The sequence below is a fragment of the Ursus maritimus genome (genome assembly GCF_017311325.1).
Source record: "Ursus maritimus isolate PB19 chromosome X unlocalized genomic scaffold, ASM1731132v1 scaffold_X1, whole genome shotgun sequence".
NCBI classification, from domain to species: domain Eukaryota; kingdom Metazoa; phylum Chordata; class Mammalia; order Carnivora; family Ursidae; genus Ursus; species Ursus maritimus.
Window position 1 is genome coordinate 95,298,820 of NW_024423319.1, and position 12,333 is coordinate 95,311,152.

The 12,333-nt window shown below is 37.3% G+C and overlaps 1 pseudogene; it reads right to left on the reverse strand.

Moving 5' to 3' along the window:
* Positions 1-4,970: 4,970 nt before the first annotated feature.
* Positions 4,971-12,333, reverse strand: part of LOC103668298 — a 20,076-nt pseudogene continuing 12,713 nt past the window's right edge.

Sequence of the window (12,333 nt, forward strand, 5' to 3'; positions counted from 1 at the left end):
ATAACTTTACTAGATAAAAAAGGCCTTTATGATATGGGGTACTAACTGATCATCTGTAGCTAGCATCTCTTGTGGCATGGCTTTTCTAATGTAATGGAGAACATCCATGTTATATAAATGAGCCAAAGATGGCTCCTGTAAGTTGTTTATTTATTCACTGGAGGTTGAGATCCATTAGCTAAAGACCCACTGAAGCCCACCTCAAATATTTCCACATTCCAGTTATTATTTTTTTTCATTGGGATATAATTGACATATAACACTGTATATGTTTGAGGTATACACCATGTTAATTTAATACATTTACATATTACAATCCAAACAAGCAGATTTTTGACTTTTTAGAGCATGCTTGCTTTGCATACCTCACAAAACCATACCCAACACATGCCAGCCATAGGTAAGGGAAGCCTTGTGGTTAAAAGATCCCAAGCTGCTGCTGTCCATTGGAGCTCTCTGACCCAGGGACTTCCTGCTGTGCTGTTGAGTGACATCACCTTGACATTTAGGAACCTTTTCTGAGTCCCCTCTATCCAGGGAGTTCTCATGCTTTCTCCCCTTTCTGAGTAGGGACAATGCCAATAGCCTCTGGATAGTCTTCTACTATGAGGGACTTCTCTGAAAGCAAACCTCAAAGCATTGCCCCATAAAGCTTGTGCATGCTACTGTCACCTTGTGGTCATACCTTTTCCCCTGATCAGCTTCCAAATCCCTCAAACCCAAGAGATGTTTTATATTTTTCAATGCAGAGCATGCTTACGACAGAGACAACACTTTTTCTTTTCATTTATTAGATGGGAGAAGCTAAGTAGATTTCATTATATTTATCTTGTTTTGAAAGAATACTGAAAAATGGCTAAATACAGAGTATCTTTATGGAAAATAAACTTTTTCCTTTTCTTCCATCATTTTAATGTAACCTGCTTTTCTTCTATTTTCTCCCTCTATGAAATTTATTATGCATATTCTATGTAAGCAGCACTCTGCTAGGAGCCATGGGGTATACACAGATTAAAAATATACAATTCACATTCTCAGATTTTCAGTATAAGTCATTTTAAAATATTTTATTTACATGAAATATATGAGAGGATTATATTTTCATTTACTCAAATAGACATAATGGTTCTGATTAATTTCTTTTATTTTATTTGAAGCAGTGGCTTTAAAAAGGCTTAACATTTTCATTATTTGGAGAAATATATACCAAGCAAAGGGAAAAATGCCCATATACTTAATTTATAAAGAACAATGATTTTGGAAATTGAAAAGATGTTTGAAATTTACATTATTTCAGGAAAAAAAGGACAAAATAGAAAAGAACAAATAAAACTCTCTTCAACTCTATGTCAATTTTGGTTTACTTCTACACTTAGATTAACTTACACATTAATATATTGCAAAATATATATGTGCACAGTGGCATTTGATTTTGTAAGTTGAAAACTTCTACTACATTCTGAAATATAGATTCATCTTTAGGAACATTTGAGTGTCTCCCATATGCCAAGCAGAGTTCTAAAAAGCAGTTTATATTAAACCAGGGCAATGACAGTTTCAAACTGGTCTCCAAAGAAAACAAGAGAAAGTGAAGTCAGCATATGGGAGCATCTGACATTTGTAGCTCTCACAGCATCCTTGTATTTGTCTTCCCCCCAAAAATAAAACTTCAGCATCCACCCTCAGCATCTATTCAAAGTGCTTTTGTGGGAGCTGTGGGATTCAGCACCATATAACAAGGAACCTGGGAGGAGGCCTGCCTACCTGTGTGTTGGGTAATGGGCAGACAGATCTCAGTCACAGCTGTGGAACCTGCAGTGACTCAGGAACTGGCACCAGCCCCTCTCAGCCAGAGTCTAGGAGTCCCTGGAAAACACTCTTAGACAATCACCTATGGACAAGAGAACCTTTTCAGAAATTCAGGTTTCCAGAAGAGAAGTCCCAGCACATTGCTGGAGCAAAAACATACAAGTTTGGACACACTGGAGAGGGTAAGAGAAATGGCTTGACTTTATCTGCATCACCCCTACCCCAAGGCAGCACAGCTTATGGCCAAGAAAGATCTCTTAGCCCGTGATTTCTCCTGCAGAGGAAAAGGAGAGTGTGTGCATGAGCACCTGGCTTCCCCGCTGGTGCAGGATACTGCCAAAGGAGCTCATTTCTCTCTCACTCCATCCAGAGTACTAAATTGTAAGCCACGTGACTGGAGGGTGGAAAGAGGCTGTGAGAGCTACAAATAGGGCTCTCAGAAAGCATCTAAGGTACACAGATCCTACTAAATGCATCACAGATTTCATCAAGGAGCCCATCCATGGACAGGTAGGAATGCCTCACTTGCAGATCCCCCAAAACATAGCTGGCCCATAGGGAACCCCCAGTGCACTGTGTACCTCATGCACATACTACCCCACACTGTGACTGGCTCTCAGTGCAAGCTCCCCATGGCGGTGCTGAGAACAAGCTTTGGCAGATAGAAAAGCTGAAAGCTGGCCCCAAAAGCAGGCCAGGGAGAGACCATAAATGTGAGCTTTAGCTCCACCTTTGAGAAAACAAGAGAGGCTGTCAGCACTTGTCCTGGTACTTTGCAGGACCCTGAAAAAGCATTCTGCCACAAGAGGGAGGAAAAAGCATGGAGCGGGTGTGCCCACAGAAAGTCTGAGATAGCCCCAGAATCTCTAGAAGGGCTGACAGAAGTTATCTCGCTCCCAAAGGCAGATAGTAAAACTTGGGGAGGTGACAGCTACTTCAAATGGAAAGAGTAACACAAAACTTCAAGGATTATGAAAAATCAAGGTAATATGACACCACCTAAGATCATAATAAATTCTAGTAACTGAACCCAAAGACTCGAAGAATTGTAATTTGCTTGAAAAAGAATCCAAAATAGTTGGGTTTTTTTTCACCTTTAAAAATATATATTTAGAGGAATGATTCTCCATTCTCTAGGACTCTTAGAAAAAAAGGATCCATTCTGGGGGAAGTACAACAAACAGTGGAGACAGGCGTAGCACCATCCCCCAAATCACCAACCCCCAGGTCCCCAGGCCTGGGCTTGGCCAGTTCTGACAGGAGGTGAGCCCAGGAGTCCATTGAACCTACTCTCTCCAGCCTGGAATTCAGACAGGACAGGCTTTATGTCTCCCATTCCTCTCTCCAAACTCTAGAAACACTTAAAGGGTCCTTTGTACCTGCCCAGAGGAAATTGGGGGTGGGGAGCTGGCAAAGCGGGGAGCTGAAAATACACGTTTGGTATCAAAAGTAGCTATTTTAAGAAAACTCAATGAGCTTTAAGAAAACACAGAAAGACAATGCAAGGAAACCAGGAAAACAATACACAAAAAAGAGAAGTCAAGCAAAGAGATAAAAATTAAATAAAGAACCACACAGAAATTCTGGAGCTGAAGAATACAATGAAATAAATGAAAAATGCAACACAGACCATCAGGATCATGATGAATAAAGCAGAAGAAGGAACCTGTGAGTTACAAGGAATTTTGAAATTATCCATTCAGAGTAGAACAAAGATAAAAGATCTGTGGGATACCATCAACAATACCAATTTGCAAATTATTAGAGTTCCAGAAGAAGAAGAGAGGGAAAAGAGGGAAAAAAAGATTATCTAAATGAATAATGGCTGAGAACTTCAAAATGTGGGGAGAGATTTGGATATCTAAGTTCATGAGGCTCATAGTCAACAACAAAAAAATCTGCTTAAGATCCTCTTCAAGACACATTATAACAAAATTGTCTACCAGAAACTTATTTCAGCTTTAAGGACACACATAGGTTTGAAGAAAAGGAATGGAAAAAGATATTATAAGAGAACAGAAACCAAAGAGATTTTACATCAGTCAAAATAGACTTTAAGCTAAAAACGGTAACAAGAAACAAAGAAGGTCATTACATAATGATAAAGAGGTCGATTCATCAAGAGGATAAAACAATTGTAAATTTATATGCACTCTACATAGGAGCACCAAAATATATTAAGCAAATACTAACAGATATGAAGAAATAGACAACAAAATAATAATACTAGTTGGGGACTTCAATACCCCACTTTCAGCAATGGATAGATCATCCAGACAGAAAATCAATAAGGAAACATTGGACTCGAACTATACTTTAAAGAAAACTAACAGATATAATATAGAACATTCCACACAACAGCAGCAGAATACACATTCTTCTCAAGTGCATATGGAATATTCTCAAGGATAGATCATATGATAAGTCACAAAACAAGTCTTAATAAATTTAAGAAGATTGAAATCATATCAAATTTTTTATTTTTTGGTTTTGGCCAAACTTTTTATTTAGTATTCTATAGTTGCTTAACACACAGTTAAATGGCCTTACTGGGGGGGAGGGGAAAGGGGAGTTTCCTCTAGATTCCAAGGAAATGTCAGAAAGGCAACGTACAGCCATCATTATCCATTTGCTTTATTGGATTTACTGGGCAAATAGCACTTTCCTTACATAAGCAGCTGATTTCTGAGAACATTGAGATTTCAGTTTGAAGACACTCCGAAATCCTACCCCTACTACCTTTAATAGCTACCTTGTTTGTATAGGCAGAAGGATTTACCTCTCCATTTTAGATGGCTAGATGTTTGTGGAAGGTCTCAGAATTGTTTGCATCATTTACTGGGAAAAATCGGATATAAGAAGTGGCCTTTTGGGACACTTTTACTTGGAAAATTACAACACTAGTACACAAGTCAAGTCTTACCACATTTAACATTTACTTGTTGAAAGCAATGTCATAAAGTTAAGTAGTGTTAAACAGGTTTTACTTTTTTCCCTCACAAGAACATAAAAATTATAGTAGGGGTACGTAATAGGGAATTTTGAAAAGGTAACACAATTTTTCCTTTTAGTAGTCCTTGGGTGGTTCTGACAGAAAAGGTTCCACTTTTTTGTTTGTTTCTTTGAACGGGGATTTTGGTCCAAAGTTTTGTTTGTTTTTACTATCTGCTTCTGTGTCCCTCTCTATCAGATCAGCTTCCTCCACAGCCTCCACCTCTACGTACTTTGTGGCTTGAAGTGTTGTAGGAATCACATGGAGGAGGGTACCTCCTTTTTCATAGAAGGGGGAAGCCCTCTTTCTTGTCTGCCAACCAGATCACGACCACTTGAGTAGAGATCACTTCCACTGTCTTGACTTCCACCATATCCATCATATGAGCTGCTGTAATCATTACAGAGGCTGCTTCCACCACAAGATGGCAGGGGCCCTCATGTAGGTGGAGCACTATGTGAGTTACCGTAACTCTCATATGTTCCTCTGTAGGAACCTCCACTTTGATGATCTGAATAGTTAGGATCAGGACCATAGCCACCTCTATCACTATAGCTGCTTGATGGGTAATCATCATGTGAACCAGAATGACCATAATCATGATAAGTATAATCTCTTAGTGGTGGAGCTTAATCTCTTGTATCACAAGAACTTGGGTAATCTCTGCTTGAATAACTGTCTTTAGTAGAATACCCATCATCTATTGGGGACAAATAAACATCTCTACGAGAGGGCAGGGATTCCTTTTAAGGTTTGCCTCCATAACTATCTCTTCCATGTCGCACAGGAGCTCTTCCTTCCATTCCATTGCTGCTGTGAACTGGTCCTGAAGGGGCAGATTTTCAGGAGGAAGACAGCAACTTCTGATGGTGGTCGCTTTTTTATTGGAAGTGGTCCGTTGGAAGAATTTATGTTAAAATTCATGGAATAGCCACCATCATCCATGTGCCCTTTGCATGAGGGAGGTCCCCTGGTTCCTCCATTTCCTCCTCTTCCACCTCTAAGACCTCTTAGAGGGCCTCTGCTTCTTGGAGGCGGAGGTGGTCCATATCTACCACTTTCAAATGATGGTTCAGTGGCTTGTTCTGTCTTGATGGCTTTTCCATCTACGGACTTTCCGTTCACAACTTTGGCTGTATCCTTAGCATCTGCTGGGCTTTCAAAAGTGACAAAAGGAAATCCTCTTGATTTGTGTTTCATAATCTTTCATCAATAGAACTTCCACTATTCGTCCATATTTGCCAAACACGGCTTCAAGGGCTTTCCTCATTTGTTTTTGTATTTTGTATTGAGGTCACCAATGAAGAGTTTCCTGGGCAATCTGCTTCAACTATTTACATCCCCTGACGAGAGTAGGAGGGGTGATGATGGTTTCAAGTTCTTATGAGCTTACTGGCAGGGGCTTTGTAGCAACTCAGCATGAGGGAGAGCTGCTGGTTCTGAGAATGGAAGAGGGAAGCCGCTATTGCTACTGTACAACAAGAGTGAACCTCATATCAAATTTTAATTCAATAAATTAATTGACTATCTATTTGACTTTATGACATTGCTTTTAATAAGCAAATGTTAAGTGTGTTGACTTGACTTGTGTACTACTGTTATAAATTTCCAAGTAAAAGATGAAAATTCTCCTATAACAATATAGAAAAGTTCTGTTATAACACAGGAGAAAACAAAAACACTTTGGCTCCAAATACAATACTGAACTTCGTAGTTTTACTATAGCTTATCTGATCAACAGGATACATGTGGGTATGCAAAATTTCATTGACTTTGCTAACTCAATACTTACATCCATATTTCAAAGGAGAAATAACATTAATTTTACTGTTTTTGAAATAAATATAGAAAGAAGTTGAACATATCCTCTTGATACACAATAACTAAACATATTTTAATTGCAATATTTCTTAAAAGTTAAATTTATTTGAATCTAGATACAAAGATAATTTAATGTCATACTATAATTTTCTCATATGTACTGTAATGTATAGATGTAGATTATAGATGGAATGACCAAAATATTCTTCAAAAATGATTGATTTTTATGCAGAAAAAAAATATGATCAAACCTCAAACAAAATACTGGAAATGAAAATGATCTGTCATATTATGCCAGCATATGGCCATGTAAAGATATCAGGCTTTTCTTATTTTATCAAGGCACCTAATACTTTTAGGTAAATTTATTTTATAAAAGTCAGTGAGTAAATACTACACATAAGCCCTGTGAAATTTTTTCTTGTGGGTGAGATTATGGCTTTATAAATAATCATACAAGTTGCATTCTTTCAGGTGTTCAGAGCATAATTGGGGAGATTAGTCGGTCTTTTTTATGTTGCTCAGGAAAGATATTTTTCTTTATTTTAAAATGTAATATATGAAATGTACTGTAATAACCAACACCCAAGATGGTGCCAAGTACTCCACATTTTAGATATTTATGCCCTTGTGTAGTTTCCTCCCATACTGAATAGGTGTCTGATGGTGTGTGACTTCCAAAGCTAGGTCATAAAAGGCATTACTGTTTCCACCTTGGTTTTTCTTGGATCACTTCTTCTGGGAGAAGCCAGCTGACACATAGTAAAAAACTGAAGCAGCCAATGGATAGGGAAAGTAGGGAAGAACTGAGTCCTCCTTCCAAAAGCCAGCACTAGGGATGTGAGTGAGGCACCAGAGAAGCAGATTCTATAGCTCTAATCAATTCTTAAGATGTTGGCAGCCTTGGCTAACATCTGAACATCATGAGAGACTCTAAGCCAGATTCACCCTACTAAGCTGCTCTTGAATTTCTGCCCAGCTGATATTTAAGGTAATGTGTACCACAGATAAATAATATACCATAAAGAAAAATATATGTAATATATATATTACAAAACCTAATAATAAAATAAACACCTGTGACACCACCAACACCCTCAAATTTATAAAATCCGAACATTATTAAATAGTTGCATCCATCTCCACTTGTTTGTCCCTATGTTAGTATAGCACTTTTAAATGATTACTGATTGGTATTATCTCATTTTCTAGCAGAGTATGTGCCCCCTCCAACTTTTGTTTTCTCTTTTAAGAATGGCTTGGCTATTTCTTTTGCCATTTCCCACACAGTTTATTTTCAATTACCACAAGCTCAAGATCTTAGGATCCATGAAAGGCAATTGAGATATTTGTTTGAATTGCATTTCGGACAACTGAATATTTGACACTGAATCTTCCTATACATTACTTCTATTTGTTTAGGTCTTTCAGTAAATTTTCATAATATTCCTCATACATGTTTCACACAAGTTTTGCTGGATTTTTTCTTAGGCACCTTGCATAGCCATAAAATTTGCTCTTCATTAGCTTATTCCATTTAAATTTAATTCCTAATTTTCATTGGTTTAATTGTCCCAAAAGTAGGAACATAAATATCATTAATTTTTTTTAAGGAAAACAAAAGCATTTACTCAATATTTTATTTTCTTAGCCAAGACATATTCCATGTGACTCATGCTTTTTTTTTCTTTTTTTTACCTAGGTGAGCTTAAAATAATGTCTATGACATTTCTGATACATTGCCAAATACGACGGTAAAAATATAGTAAATAAAAGTACATAAGCTAGGGGTGCCTGCATGGCACAGTCAATTAAGCGTCTGCCTTTGGCTCAGGTCATGATGCCAGGGTCCTGGGATGGAGCCCTGCATTGGGCTCCCTGCTCAGCAGAGAGCCTGCTTCTCTCTCTCCCTCTACTACTCCCCCCTGCTTGTGTTCTCTCTCTCTCTCTTTGTCAAATAAATAAACAAAAATCTTTAAAAAAGCCTACATAATCTAAATAAGAAGGAATCAGCAAAATACATAAAACATAATATGAGAAAACAGCATTTCAGTGGATATGTTTGATATGCTTTATCATCTATTTCATTATTATCCTGTAACCTTTAGTTATTTACTACTGGAAAGAGAGATAATTACCATTCAGTCAACTTATTGAATATTACCTGTAGAATATGCATGTATCTATATTTTGCTTAAGAAAAAAATGGTTTATTTATATAACAATTGCTCTGCGCAGAGTTAATAGTAGTCAATCTGAAGTTCAATTCTATTTTCAGACCAACCATAAATCTTTGGATCAAAGTACAAATGAAATATTGTCTCATAATCTTTAAATTTGTAATACAGGATTTTTTAATAATAAATACTATGAAATTGGTAAGAAGCTAAAGTAATTTCCTAAGACAAACTAGCTATGAAACCTAAACAAAAGATTCCTTAGTTTCTTAGGTTTAAGGAATAGCTTTATAAATGACTCATAAAGTAAATCTAAAGGTAAGTTTAATAAACTGCATGTTCCCCGCCATTTTTTTTTTTGAAAGAAAGCGTGCATGCATGTGGGCGTGTTTGTGTGAGCAGGATGGGGGAGAGGGATAGAGAGAATCTTAAGTAGGCTCCATGAGCACAGAGCCTGGTGCGGGGCTCAATCTCACAATCGTGAGATCATGACCTGAGCTGAAATCAAGGGTCCAAGGCTTAACTGACTAAGCCACCCAAGGCACCCCTCCCCCATTCTTGAAGCCAGTCATTCTTGAGAAATAATCTAGCTGCACCTGTCTTTTAGTATCACAATAAAGGCTGAACTTGGTAATAAAGTCTTGATTCTGAATCGGTCTGGGAGTGATCAAGAGTCATTTCTTTTTCAGAATCCTCAGTAGTGCATTTAAACAAGTATGTGTGAGCACTATCTTCTCTTTCAGCTCTACAATTTTTTCCTGTAGAGAGGTCCATTGTGATTCTCCAACTCAGATGCACTTACTATGGCTTTTGTGGAACTAGCATACCAGAAGGAAGTTAGACGTAACCTCTCAAAGCAAACAGGAAAGCACTGATGAATAAAAATGGAAACCAATGGGAAAGATTATTGGTGTTGCCTCTGAGTGAACTTTCAACGTCCTCTGGGGAAGGAAAAAATTTTCCCTCTACCCTTCTAGGTTCTTGGCTGAGACCCTCCTGTAATAAAAAAAAAAAAAAACTAATGGGAGAAAAACAAACAAAAGTTTAATAACATGTATACTTCATGTATACATGGTAGAGACCCAGAAAAACTGAGTAACTCCTCTAAATGGCCCAAGCCACCAACTTTTTTTTTTTTTTTAAGATTTTATTTATTTATTTGAGAGAGAGAAAGAGAGTGAGAGCACAAGCAAGGGGAGGGGCAGAAGGAGAAGCATGTGCGGCTCAATCCCAGGACCCTGGGATCATGACCTGAGCTGAAGGCAGATGCTTAATCTACTGAGCCCCCCAGGTGCCCCCAACCAAGACACCACCTTAAATCTCATCTCGAGCTAAAGACAAAGGATGTTGTGGGTGGGAAGTCAGTTGTGAGAGGCTACCAGGAAAAGGACAGTAAACAGGAGTAAGGCTGTTATGCAGATTTAAGTCACTGCCTTCTGTACTGATCAGAGTTTCTAGAGATTTAGTCAACCTTCTCTTCCTGATACAGAGAGAGAGGGATTAACCCTTACAAATGGAGATTTCCCTTATAAACATAAATATTTCTTACAAAAGAATAAGTTCTATTCAGTTTTCAGATCTTTACCTGTGTCTGCTGTTTCTTAAAAATAACAAGCTTAACATAATCAATATGCCAAAGAGGCATATTTTGGGGTGGTATATTTTGCTCTCTTTCAGTCCAATGTAAGGGGGTTTCCCAAAGGATGTTATCTCTTATTCTTCTTGGAATACAGGCAAGGTTTTGGCTCCTCAGCTCCCAGTCCTGCAGGACCCAGTGGTGGGTATCTCTTTACCATCTGCTTGTCTCACTCCATAAAAGTTATAAAAGAAAGTTTGACAATTGCTTTCTTAGTCTCACCATCACAAAAGTCACCCTGTTGCAACTTAGCATAGCACCAAAAATAATCTTTTGATATCTGAAGAGGTACATTTTTATGTTTCTACATTTATTTTAGACTCATGGCTGAAGTAGAGAAATGAAGCTGTAAGCTCTCTTATTGCTGGGGTGTCTAATTGAGAAGAGCCTCTTGTAATCTGAAATATTTTCCTATCTCCAGAAGGTATTAATGAATTAGGTTATACATTCTCCAAAATTAATGGAACTTTATTTTAATGGGTTTATAGAGATTTATAAATGTGTTTCTATATCATAGTATTTCTAAAGGTTTTATAGGAAATAAAGAAGCTGAAACTTTATATATTTTTTTTTATTTTATTTTTTTTTATTAATAATGATTTTTTATTATATTATGTTAGTCACCATACAGTACATCCCCGGTTTTCGATGTAAGGCTTGATGATTCATTAGTTGTGTATAACACCCAGTGCACCATGCAATATGTGCCCTCCTTACTACCCATCACCGGTCTATCCCATTCCCCCACCCCCCTCCCCTCTGTAGCCCTCAGTTTGTTTCTCATAGTCCATAGTCTCTCATGTTTCATTCCCCCTTCTGATTACCCCCCCTTTCTTTATCCCTTTCTTCCCCTACTGATCATTCTAGTTCTTATGTTCCATAGATGAGAGAAATCATATGATAGTTGTCTTTCTCTGCTTGACTTATTTCACTTAGCATTATCTCCTCCAGTGCCGTCCATGTTGTAGCAAATGTTGAGAACTCATTCTTTCTGATTGCTGAGTAATATTCCATTGTATATATGGACCACAACTTCTTAATCCAGTCATCTGTTGCAGGGCATCTCGGCTCAGAAGCTGAAACTTTAAATATGCTAGTCTTCTTTTTTTTTTTTTTAAGATTTTATTTATTTGTCAGAAAGAGAGAGGGAGGGAGCACAAGCAGGGGGGAGAAGCAGAGGGAGAAGCAGGCTCACTGCTAAGCAGGGAGTCCGATGCGGGACTTAATCCCAGGACCCCGAGATCATGACATGAGCAGAAGGCAGACACTTAACCAACTGAGCCACCCAGGCATCCCTAAATATGCTAGTCTTTCAAGAGAAAAACATTTTCCTTACAGAAACCATGAGCATGTTTATGTAAGAACCCAAGTTCACATTTTCAAAGTGAATCTCTGTACAAATTCAACTGGTTTTAAAACAATTTTATGACTTTTCTCAAATTTTTATAAGTGTTAAATATAATGCAATTAATAAATTTTATTTTTTATTACATTTAAGTTTGTCTTTTCATGAAGAGACTAATAATTCTGAAATTCACAAACTTTTTATATTGGCTTTTTGATCAGATAGCAAATTTATTTCTATATACTGGTTAGGATTATGAAAAATTTAAAACTATATTCATAATTCTGACAAAATTCTTATACAATAGTAATTATGTACAAAGTAGTATGGACGTCTGTACATAATTTTCTAAGATTCTTATATGTATTCATGAGTTTTGCTCATCTGTTGATTATTTTGCATGATAGATGTTTACTTTGTGAAAAAGAAGTTGAGTTGGTTAAAAGATATGGCTACTGTGGGTAACTGAGACTCCATTAAATTAACAATTGCAGAAAAGCACAGATGTGTGTGCAAGGTAATGGGATGTATTTTATCAAAAAAAAAAAAAAAA